Here is a 12,595-nt window from a genome sequence, read left to right on the forward strand (position 1 = left end):
TATAAAAAAAGTACAGTGAGATTTCTGAGGACAGTAAGCTCCTGTCTGAGAGTCTTCTGCGGAGGGGATGCTTTCTGCACTGGGCTCTGAAGGAGATGAGGGTTTGGACAAGTAATGATGGGTGGGGGGAGATGGGGTACCCCAGGGAGTGGGAGTAGTGTGAGCAAGAAAATGGCCCTGGGAAAGTGCTGTGTACCTTCTGGACCCATGAACTGGCTGTTTCCTTGGGATGTGGATATAGCACACCTCTGAAGGTGGGAGGAGGAAGTTCTACAGCGAAAGACCCTCAGAGTACTTTGGTGTCAAGCTAAGGAGCTGGAACTTGACTGGTAGATACCTACCATAGATACCTATGCTCAGAGAGACACTGATCTAAGTCTTTTCAGGGCAGAGGATACCCTGGCAGCCTCGGCCCTCCCTAGGTAGGACCTGGTGTGCTTGTGGTGAGCTGCTAATACCCGGCTGCCCTGAGTTACACTATGCACCTGAACTTCTATCCCAACAATACTGTCCTCTCCACTCCAGCTGCCATTTGAACATATACTGACTGGTCTGGGTGCCCCCACAGGCTTGCAGCTCTGCTCTCAACCTCAGTGCATTGGAATGTGACTCTAGCAGCTGTCCAGATCTTACTGGGGCATTCTCCTGTCACCCAAGCATCAGCTGCTGGCTAGGACTCGTGAGTAGCAGGTAAGTGTGGGATTCAAAGCTAGTGCTTCTGTTCTTACCACATCTGCTTTCTATGGTTTACTTTCCTACTGATGTGTTTGCCATATTAAATGTACAGGCCTTGAAGAGCGGAAAAGAGAACTTTCATCTTAGTTCTTCTCAAAGTTTGCCTTTTGCTTAAGAGACGTATGATAGCCATGTCAGAAGAAATATCAATTGAAAGATGCTTTTGAAACATTTACTCATGAATACTCTTTTTTTTTTTAAAGATTTTATGTATTTATTCGACAGAGATAGAGGCAGCCAGCGAGAGAGGGAACACAAGCAGGGGGAGTGGGAGAGGAAGAAGCAGGCTCATAGAGGAGGGGCCTGATGTAGGGCTCGATCCCATAACGCCGGTATCACGCCCTGAGCCGAAGGCAGACGCTTAACCGCTGTGCCACCCAGGCGCCCCTATTCATGAATACTCTTGAATCAATAAATTCATTGAGCAATAAAGATATTAGAGCAACATCCTGAAAATGAATCAGTCAGCATGATGAGGCCAACCTTGCCTGGTTGACTTCTGGACTGATCTGCCGTCCCACGGTTATGCTTCACTCTTATTCATGGGAACAGAGATGCAAATGCTTGTGTTAAAGAAACTTCCATGTCTTCTGTTCACTCTGCAGAGCGCTGTAAGGCTTCCTCTTCCCCAGAGGTTGCAACATAGACCCCTTCCCTTGATCATGAGTAGAAATAAATGACCACTTCGTGTGCTGATTTTCTAACACCGCAAGATTTTAGGTCAATCATCTAAGGACAAAATAGCTATAGTGTGAAACCTTAATACAAGCCTGGAGAGTTTAAAATCTAATTTAGAGACATCATACAAGGAATGATTACTGCATCAAGGGAGATCACTTTTACTACTCGAATGACATTTAATTCCAGTGTTTATTTGTAACTTTAATATCGTATGAACATGTTTTATACGAAGTCATAAGAAGAGAAAAAGAGGAAAGAAATTATTTGGAGCCTAAATATGCCAATAAACATATAAGCTGGGAAAAAGTGAGTTACTTCTGACATCAGATTGCTCACAGCATTTGTCTTGTACAATAACAACAAAAATATAAGTCCATGATGTGGGTCCGTGTGTGAAAGTCCCCAGAGTTTGTCATTTCCGTTTTTTAAAAGGAGAAGCAAATGTGTCTGGCTTACTCAATTTTTTCCTACCTTCAAGTTTTCACCTTGCAGTAAACATCACGGAGACTCGCTGACTCACAGCACTTCCCTTCTCCTTGGTCTTTGAGAACCAAGAGAGGTGGCAAACCAGTGTCGCGAGTCATTTATTCCCACAGATCAGAAAATTGTATTCATTTATGTCTGTTAGCTGACAAAGTCTCCACGAGAGTATCCCTAAAGAAGAATTACTCTTTAAACTCTAAACCAAATGATAAATCCAGCAGTAAGTGTTCGATTTGCAGGGGAAGCCCCACCTGATTTTCCACGTGTGACAGGTGAAGCACGTGTTCCCGGGGCTCCCCTAACGCCTGGGATTTACGTTAGCGTCGTTGACACCACAGGCTTTAGTATTTACTGGCTTAAGGATCTCTGCCCCCGGTCATGTGACTTTTTGGAGGATAGAGACCGTCTTACCCATAATGGTTTCAGGGAAGTGAACGAAAGTCCATGTCTGCCAGCAGATGGAAGATTCTATGTATGGATTGTCAGGTTTGCACTTCAGGCTTTCCATCCCACTGCACAAACACCTGTAATTTCTTTGCCACAGTCATGACCAAGAAGGAAGTGTCCAGCTTGGTTATCTAGAGGGAGGACTACCAGGGTAAGACTGCATGAAAACGAACAGTTATTTGAACGACGTGGTTTTAAAAAACGGAAGGAAAGATGGAGAACCGCCACAGCAGTTTGCTAACTGCCTGCTTTTATTTCTTCCTACATTGCTGCCCATGAGCTTTGAAAAATGCAAGTCTAATTAATTCTGCATAAAACCCTTCAATGCATCCAAGGATACTTGGAGGAAAGACCACAGCCCTCACCTGCTGTTGGGCCTGAGTGCTGTGGCTCTCCTCCTCCAGCCTGCCCCTCGGAGCCTCTCTGTCCTTCGGCTTCTGCCCTCCATCACCATTGCTCTCTTTCAGCTCATCCAAACAGATGGCTCCCTCCTGCCTCAGGGCTCTTGCACCTGCTGCTCCCCCTGTCTGAATTGCTAGAGCAGGAGAAGTGTGCCAACTCTTCTGCTGTCTTTGGCTGCAGACCTCTTTTGTTTGGCCAGCCCAAACGAAATAGAGTTTTAAGGTATGAATTTGAATGCCTTAAGGCCAGTAGACTTCCTCTAGTCTACCCTGGGCCTTAATATTTCTTTCAGTCTTATCCCCTGCCAGATGCACGCATTTGGGTTACCTGTCTGCCCCCTCCCCACAAAGGAATTTGAGTTTCAATCCCTGAACTAATTAATTCCCATCAACCAACCGGTAATCTGCGCCAGTGTCACTTCCTCAAGGAAGCCATCCCAGCCCCGCACTCTCAGAACATCCTGTACTTTCCCTTCATGGCGCCCATCACAAGTATTATTATTATTTTTTAAAATCACGTTCTGACTTTAACTCCTAAAAGTAAATTTGAGGTCTGGGGACATTTCATCTAATTTACACCTTTTCATTGAAAGTTTAAATTATTCCCAGAATAAGTAAGCCTGGATAATATCAAACTTTACACACACACACACACACACACACACACACACACACACACACACACTGTCTCTCTCTCAGAGAAAGCATGTATTTGTATTCTAAATTGATTCTGTTTAAACAAGGAACAAGGAAGAACTTTTGGTTTGGAACATATGATGTTAGCTTTTTAACCCACAGTTGGAATTAAATAACCAATTATGTAATTAAGTGTTTAAAATCTATCTTCCTGGCACGAATGGACATCACAAAAGGTCAGGAACTTTTGTCTTTTCAACATGGATTCTCAGTGTTTTGCAAACAGAAGGCACTCATTTATTGAATGGATGAATGGATGATAAAGCAAGAGTATTCTAAAACTTAATACTGTAAGTAATTCTCTAAAAGTTTTAAATGACAATTATTGGTAAATATCTTTCTGGGATTTCCTGGAGCCTAATCCTTCCAGTAGACACTGCTATTCCCTAACCCTGAGATGCTAACACTCTGAAGCTTATAGAGACAGTGGCTTCATACCGATGTCCTGGGATCCAAACAACAGAAAGAATGAGGAAGCACAGAGGGCTCCAAGTTCCCTGCACCTAATTAAACTGGAGTACCTCTGCTCTTATCATCATTCATATTCTATCTTCTATATAAATTTAATTGACTTCTACACAAGGTTTGTCTGAACAAAGCTCTCACAAGGGCTGAGACAATGTTACCTTATAGAGTGGCATCAATGGCCCCTAGAATGATGCCTGGCACTGAGTGTGTGATCAATGAATCCTTGGTGAAGGATATCAATGTATGGTAACATACTTGTGGATGAGATACATTTTTAAAACGAGGATCAGATTTCCATTGTGTTCCAGAATCAGGAAGCACATTATTCCATTGCAGGTAATTTTGTAAGTATTACCTGTCCCATAGCCTGAGTGTTTCTTGCACTCATCCAATCCCATTGCAAAAAGAAATAAAATAATCACCTCTTCCAAATGATATTAATGCTGGCCCTTCAAATGCGTTTCCAAAATTTCTTTTGTTCATGGCCCTTCCTTCCATTGCATTATCCTCTCTGCCTACAGTCCCATGCAAAATGCAATGAACTAATTATCTTCATAAATATTTTTCTTTATTTTCAAATGGATCAGAATGTGTCCAAAGAATGCTTCACTGAAGTGTGTGTTGAGAAAGGTTGATTTATTATCATTATTATTATTCGTATTCTTAATAGTCGGCCTCATATTTGAAACACACTAAAATGAGGTGTACAATTTTTCAGTGATAATATATTGCCTTAATGTGGCATAAGCAGTACCAAGTGGGGTAAAAGCAACCATGTGGAACAGCGTGTGCCCTATTCACTGAGCCAGATGCCTTCGTTCTTACCCTGCAGCCGTTCTTCGCCCTTCTGTGCCTAGTTCTATGCCTCCAAGAGACTTGTAACACCTTGCATAAAGGCGTTAACTTGTGTAAACGCCTTTAACAGGTTCATTTCTTCTCTGGTTCCCAACTGGATTTGTCCCAAGAGGAGTCCCTGCAGGGGGTCAGAGGGAAGGAGCACAGTGAGGTCAAGTCCTATATGTCCCTGCTTCCTCCCTGTAGAGTTGCCTTGGAACTGGCTGCATAACTGCCACTGAAGGCCAAAGGTCACAGCTCCTCTCAAGGTGACCTTTTCTGCACTCTTTCCCACTGGGTTTAGCTTCCTCCTCTTGTTTCTTTATGTGTACATGTTGTAACACCCGCTCTTAGTAGCCCAGGGGCACCTCCTTCTTCTTTGTGTTTTCCCTATACCCCGTAAAAAATCCCTCTCTAAACCTTCCTGGTGTCTGCCACTTGCTTCCTGTCAAAGCCTGACTGACACACTCAAGCAGGGGTTCCATTTGTGATCTCTCTCATTTCAACCAGGAATCAGAGTTATGGTGATAGGCTTGGAGTCCTCTGGTTTCACCACTTGTAGGAGTAACATTTTTTTTTCTTTGACGTCATGCTCTACCATCTTCTTTTTTTTAATTAGATCTAAAAATCTAAATTAATCATCTTCTCCTTTTGTAGTAAAATGTCTTATTAGTTTATTTTCTCAAAACTTTTTAAATGTGCAGTGCATAATCTTATCTTTTGGAAATTACATAATTTGTTGGGTATTACTTTTTTTTCCTACACTACTTTCTATTCCCTTCAAGTTAATAAATTTGCTTAATTTTTCACGTGCTATTTCTAATTAAACCACAGATTCTCTGTCCTTGTTAAAATATCTCAAGTTATTCAGACAAACCAAATTATCTATTAGTTTTACTTTAATGGAAAAGTCTGTTCTGGAGTATTCTTTTTTTTTTTTTTAAGATTTTATTTATTTATTCGACAGAGATAGAGACAGCCAGCAAGAGAGGGAACACAAGCAGGGGGAGTGGGAGAGGAAGAAGCAGGCTCATAGCGGAGGAGCCTGATGTGGGGCTCGATCCCATAATGCCGGGATCACGCCCTGAGCCGAAGGCAGACGCTTAACTGCTGTGCCACCCAGGCGCCCCTGTTCTTGAGTATTCTTAACTATTCCAATATAGATTGGTTGCCATAACCAATTGCTGTGAAAGCCCCATCCTGGACATTCTTATCAACTGTCTTTTATTGGATCCCATTTCTTTTGTTGATTTATTCCCCTGGTTTGGTGAAACATGGCTTCCAGAAGCTTCCAGAAGAAGGTGCATGGGAGGTAAATTTTGAAAACTTATATGCCTGAAAATACCTTTGTTTTATCCTTGCACTTAACTGATAGTTTGGCTGGATACTTAATTCTGGATTGAAATAATTTTTCTTTACCATCTTGAAACCACTTCTCTGGTTGCTTATAACTTTGAGTGTTGTTAGTGAAATTCTTTTACCTCATCTTTTGTATGTGACTTTTTCTCTCCCTCTGGAAGCTTCTGGGATCTTTTCTTTGTTTCAAGTTTCTGCAATAATTGATGATAAACTTTGGGTGAATCTATTTTCTTTTACTGTTAAGGGCATTGAGTGGGCCATTTCAGTTAAGAAATTCACATTCTTAAATTCTCGAAATTAAAAAAAAATATTTTGTTAAATATTTTCTATTGTTTCTATTTCTCTCTTTTTTTTCTGGAATTTTATCAATTGGATGATGGACTTCTGGACTGGTCCTCTAATTTTATTATCTTTTCTCTTTTATTTTCTATCTTTTAATTTTCTCATTTTGCTTTTTGTGAGATTCCCAGTAGCTTTATCATCATCCTCTTCTATTGAATTAAAATTTTTTTCTTCTATTTTATTTTTAATTTCCAACATCTCTTTTCTGAGTATTTGTTGAATATCCCTATGTTATAGTATCCTGATCTCATTGCATGATGCCAATTTTTTTTTCTCTCTAGTGTGTTACTTAGAATGTATGTATCTTTTATTCTGTTTGTCCACTTAACACTTGAGCTAATTAAAAAGTTATTGTTTTTTGGTTTATAATCTACTTGCAGAATTTTTGTTTCTTATGTCTGTACTTATGAGATCTGCTGCTTTGAGGTCTTGCTTTCTAAGGGAAGAATAGTCTACTGGGAATACAACAATAGTTGTGTTGAATTGGAACATAAGACTGCCACCTGGCCAATTTGGAATCCTCATGCTACTTAGCCAAAAGAAAAAGAAGGGAATTAGTCCAAGGGCTAGGGTGATTTATTCTAAATACCAAGAGGAAATTGGGTTACTGCTAAACAGTTGAAGGCCTATTTGTGGAGGCTAGGGGATTCTCTGGGTTGTCTTTTAGTACTCTCATGTCCCAAAGTAAATTTGACGGAAAATTATAGTACTTACATTAAGTCAGGATCACTGAGGATTCAAATTCTTTAGGAATTAAGTTTGGGTCATTACACCAGGAAAAGAAAATTAGATGAGGTTCTGGATAGGGGCAAAGAAACCATGGAAGGGGGGGCACCTGGGTGGCTCAGTCGTTAAGCGTCTGCCTTCAGCTCAGGGCATTATCCTGGAGTCCTGGGATCGAGCCCCACATCAGGCTTCTCTGCTGGGAGCCTGCTTCTTCCTCTTCCACTCTCCCTGCCTGTGTTCCCTCTCTCACTGGCTGTCTCTGTCTCTGTCGAATAAATAAATAAAATCTTAAAAAAAAAAAAAAAAAAAGAAAGAAACCATGGAAGGGATAGTGGAAAAAGAAAGTAAAAAATATTATCCTTGATCATTTAGACTTCATGCATTATACTTTTTAGCTGGTTATAGTTAGAATAAGATATTTTAGAGGATTATGTATCTTATAAACAGCTCCTTTATTAAACTCATTAATTTTAATAGTTTTCAATTAACTCTTAGGTTTTTCTAGTTAAATTAATCTATAAAGAATAATAACTGTATTCCTTCTTTCCAACAATTATATTTTTAACTTTATTATGCTTTTTGTGAGTGATTTTGGGCATTTTTAAGTTACAAGAATGATACTTGTTCACAGGAACATATAAAATAAAAGTTGTAATTTTCTCCCAAGTTGACTCCAATTCCACTACCCCAATGTAGTATAATTAATGGTTTAGTATGCATTCTTCCAAGTTTTTCTGTACACATGGACTTCTATGTTTGCATGTTTATTTATTAACAAAATAGAGCTGTGTTATATACACTCTCCTTCAATTTGTTTCTTTATTTACTTTAACATATTTTAATGTCAACAAACACTGTTCTATCTTATTCTTTTATCTATTTTTATTTTCTTAAAGATTTTATCTATTTATTTTGCAGAGAGAGTGTGACAGAGACAGAGCATGAGCAGGGGGAAGAAAACAGAGGGAGAGAGAGAAGCAGACTCTCTGCTGAGCAGAGAGCTGGACACGGGGCTCAATCCCAGGACCCTGGGATCATGACCTGAGCCGAAGGCAGACATTTAACCAAATGAACCACCCAGGAGCCCTATCTTATCCCTTTAAACAACTGCATATTGTACCATCTATAAAAGTTCTTTAATATGTTTATCCAATACCCCATTGTTAAGCTTTTTTTCCCCAATTTTTCTGTTTTTTTTTTTTTTTCTGCAGTGTATATCTTTGAACATCTTTATGTAGTCACATGTTTTGTTTTGTTTTGTTTTTTTCCTACCAGGCAAAATCCAAAAAGCAAAATTATTAGGGAATTTTTTTTTTAGAGCATAAAGCCGTTATGCTATTATTACAAAAGATGCACTGCGCTGAGGGAATTAATGTTTTAAAGATGCTCATCCATGAATTAAGACTTTGCTTTTTACCTTTTCTTCTCTAGACTTCAGTAACATGGCACTTTTAAAGCAGAAAAAAAATAACCTTTAATTCTAGGGGATTTACAGCTGGAAAAATACTGGCTTAAGAAACAAACATCTTATTTTTTGAAAATTGCTTTCAATTGCTAGTTTACTGTAAAAGAAAACCCATCAACATATCTAGTAATACATACTTTTTAGATAAAATTGTATAAGCACACAAATATTAAAGGATTGCTCTGGAATTTATGGACGCCTGGAATTCGTCCATGTAAATTCACAAGGAAAAATAATTATTTTTCTAACTGCCTCACATTTACCCAGCATTTCACTCTATCCTGTAGAGCTCTATTTTTGTACTCTCTTCCTTTCTTCAGCTGGAGGGAAAAGGACTGAGTTCCAGACTTCTAAACCACCACACCCTGGCTATACCAAGTTTTGAAGACATTGTGATGAAGGACTGGATGACATACTTAGTCAAGAACTTTCTTCCTCATCAGTGTCTGTGTGTGTGTGTGCGTGTGTGTATGAAGGGGTGAACAAAATGATGGGAATGTATATCGTCTCAAGCACAAGAGACTCATCAATATGGCTACCAACTGTTGAGGGTCAACTTGTATACTAGGTGGCAAAGAATAAACAAGGATTTACTCATCTAGGAGATTTCGCCAAGGTCCCCTTTGTTTTCCAGTACTTTTCTTCAGGATTTATTGAGGATTTACTCAATTTATTGAGGATTTAGTATTATGTTTGGGATTGGGAATAAAGCACTGAACAAAATAAGACTGTTTGGGGCAGCGGTCTTCACATTTTTTTTTAGTGTATTCCCTGAAGTAATTTTGAAAAGCTATACCCCGTCTTGCAAATTTTTAAGTTGACATATTATTTTTATTTTATTTTATGGGTTTTTAAAGATTTTTAAAATTTTATTATTTTTTATTATTAACATATGATGTATTATTTGTTTCATGGGTACAGGTCTGTTAATCTTAAAGATTTATTTATTTACTTATTTGAGAGAAAAAGAGAGAGCTCGTAAGCAGGGGAAGGGGCAGAGGGAGAGGGGGAGAGAGAATCTTAAGCAGGCTCCATAGCTAGGCAGAGCCCTGCATCGGGCTGAGATCATGACCTGAGCCGAAGCCAAGAGTCCAACGCTTAACTAACTGAGCCACCCAGGTGCCCCCAAGTTGACATTTTACTTTTAAATCAAATTGGCAAAGAATGTAATTTGTATCATTGGCGACTAGGTAACAAATCCATTGCTCTGGTGTTAAGATGAAATTTGTAAGAAGTTTCTTCAAAATATGGAACATTTCCTCCTAACAACTCTGTTACATTAACATTTACTCTGAATTCTTACCAAGTTTTGATTAAAGAAAAAATTGAGATTTTTATCTAATGAAACAGAACTGAAAAAGGGCTGCTGAAGTCTTATTCACCATCCTAACCACATACAGGTTGTTGGGTCATTTAAAGTACCTGCTCTTATGTTTTAATATTTAAGGGTAAAACCACAGGACTTTTAAGTTGAAATTTTGTAATTTTGGAAAGGAAGCTTAGAAAATACATATTGCAACATTTTATTCTCCGGGGGAGACAACTGATACCCAGAGAGGCAAGGTGACTTGCCCAAGTCACCCAGCTGGTTGGTGAATTTGAGATCCTCTGTATCATTTGGTGACCTTTTCATTATTATGTGATCAAAAATGCTACAACCTCTCCAGTAGGCTTAAGCAAAAATTAATGGTAACAAATCACAATAGAAACCACAATAAGCCTGCATTGTGTAAGAATGAGACAAAATTCTAAATACAAAAATTTCTTTTTTAATAGGAGCAAATAACAACAACAATAATATAATACTCTATTATGTACAAATGAGACAAAGTCTTGGATATAATCATTTCTTTTCGCTTTTTCTTATATTTCTAGTATTTTATTTATTCCATACTATCTATGAAACATTTTGCTTAAACTTTTGAATTAGTTTCACATTTTTATTTGGGACAAATTTACCATCTCTTTTTTTGATTTGTACATCTTCAATATGACTGAGGAAAAATAGAAATACATTCAATTTCATTTTAGAATGGTAAAATGTAGGAGGATGAATTTCATCACTGAGTATCTTAGGTAGCATAGAGAATTTGACAAATGATGTAATCTTTAAAATAATTTTAGGATGCACCTTTGAACCAATCAATATCAGTTTAATTAAGTGGTTAGAAGACCTGGTTATACTAGTGAAATCATTTAATTCTGTCTAGCTCAATTATTATCAATAATATTACAGATTTCTGGCATAGTCAACCTGGGGTTTGGAAACTAAAAAAAGGTTATAAACAACAATGAAGACCCTGTAGGAATACTTCTCTGCGTTACTATTCAAATTACTAGAAGAAACTGCAAACATGCTTAATAACTGTTCCTATTGCCATATAACTTCCTAATATTAGAAATGAGAAAAATAGAACTTTCTAAGTAGCTATCGGTTTTGATATCCAAATTTGTCATTTTCCATGCAGATGTCTATATCAGGTGCGTGTTTGGACATAAAATACAGACTACTGTTTTTAATGCTACAGTTTGTGTCTGCTTTTATATTCTCCACTGACGTCTGAAATTAACATTTAATGCAAATATTAATTAAATTAAATGAAAATTAAACTAGATCATACATGAATTATAAATATGAAAAAGCATTTGTACTGGGGGTTCCTCACTTAAAGAAAACCCAAAAGGAAACCTAGTCTAATAAAAAATAATATAGATACGGGGTGATTGGTCATTCACACTACAAGTTTTTACCATGAAATAGGAATGCCCCAAATGTCCAAAAAAATTACTTGATTTAAAAAATGCCTTTGGGGGCACCTGGGTGGCACAACGGTTAAGCGTCTGCCTTCTGCTCAGGGCGTGATCCCGGCGTTATGGGATCGAGCCCCACATCAGGCTCCTCCGCTATGAGCCTGCTTCTTCCTCTCCCACTCCCCCTGCTTGTGTTCCCTCTCGCTGGCTGTCTCTATCTCTGTCAAATAAATAAATAAAATCTTTAAAAAATTAATTAATTAATTAATTAATTAATAAAAAATGCCTTTGAGCATAATGTTTGACTAAAGTGAAGGACATCCGTTTTAATGCATGTATGTATCTATTTAATTTTTTAAAAATTAGATAAACTGGTGCTCGCTTTGACAGTACATACACTAAAATTGGAATGATACAAAGATTAGCATGGCCCCTGCGGAAGGATGACAGGAAAATTCGTGAAATGTTCCATATTTGTAACCCTCACGGGGTCCAGAGCCGTCACCTAAAAAAAAAAAAAAAAAAAAAGCTGCACTCAGTTGGCTCCCCAAGGCTGAGGAAGGACCTGGTAGCACGCAGGGCAGGAGGGGTGTGTTGGAAGCTGAAGGGGGTGCTGCAGAGACCCCAGAGGCCCACACAGGCAACAGCCAGATCCCTCTCCGTGCCCCTCCCCTGCACCTGCATCAGGGACCTGTGATTACATATTCCTCTGCACAAAACGAAAAAACAAAACAAAACAAACAAAATTAGATAAACTGCTGTTTTGGCTTCCTCAGTAGCCTGTTGTCTAGAGCTCATCGTCATCATGTTTTCCCCCAACTGCAAGCCTACAGATTCCTAACCCCATTACTTTGCTGTGGCTCAGTGCAGATTTTTCACCTTTACCCCAAGCAAAATTCCAGGCTTATCTTTGCATTGCCAACATCTGATGAAAGTGCTCAGCTAAACACATAAACAGGTAGACCTTCTACTCTAGGTTCCCCTCTTTAGCCCCCAGAAGAATGGCAGAAGCTTTGAAGTTAGAGCTTTCTCGTTAAGATCACCCAATTCTAGAGAGGGCCGGCTACCACACGAATCCCTAAAAATGGAAAGGAAGAAGTCTGAAGATGCACTCTTCCTTGCTACAGAGAAATTTCCCCAGGGGTAGGGCCTGGAGGGTGGGGTGGAGTTTGGGAGAGTTTGGTTGCAATGAAACTTACCTCCCGTG

At 38.8% G+C, this 12,595-nt stretch overlaps 1 non-coding gene across 1 annotated transcript; it reads left to right on the top strand.

Annotated features, from left to right (window-relative positions):
- The first annotated feature begins 11,762 nt into the window (after window positions 1-11,762).
- Window positions 11,763-11,866, top strand: LOC123797652 (U6 spliceosomal RNA). Its single transcript, XR_006781012.1, has one exon. It is a non-coding gene; the product is annotated as a U6 spliceosomal RNA (small nuclear RNA).
- Window positions 11,867-12,595: the final 729 nt, after the last annotated feature.

Source organism: Ursus americanus, chromosome 11 (genome assembly GCF_024610735.1).
Source record: "Ursus americanus isolate L20-20 chromosome 11, mUrsAme1.1.p, whole genome shotgun sequence".
Taxonomy (NCBI): domain Eukaryota; kingdom Metazoa; phylum Chordata; class Mammalia; order Carnivora; family Ursidae; genus Ursus; species Ursus americanus.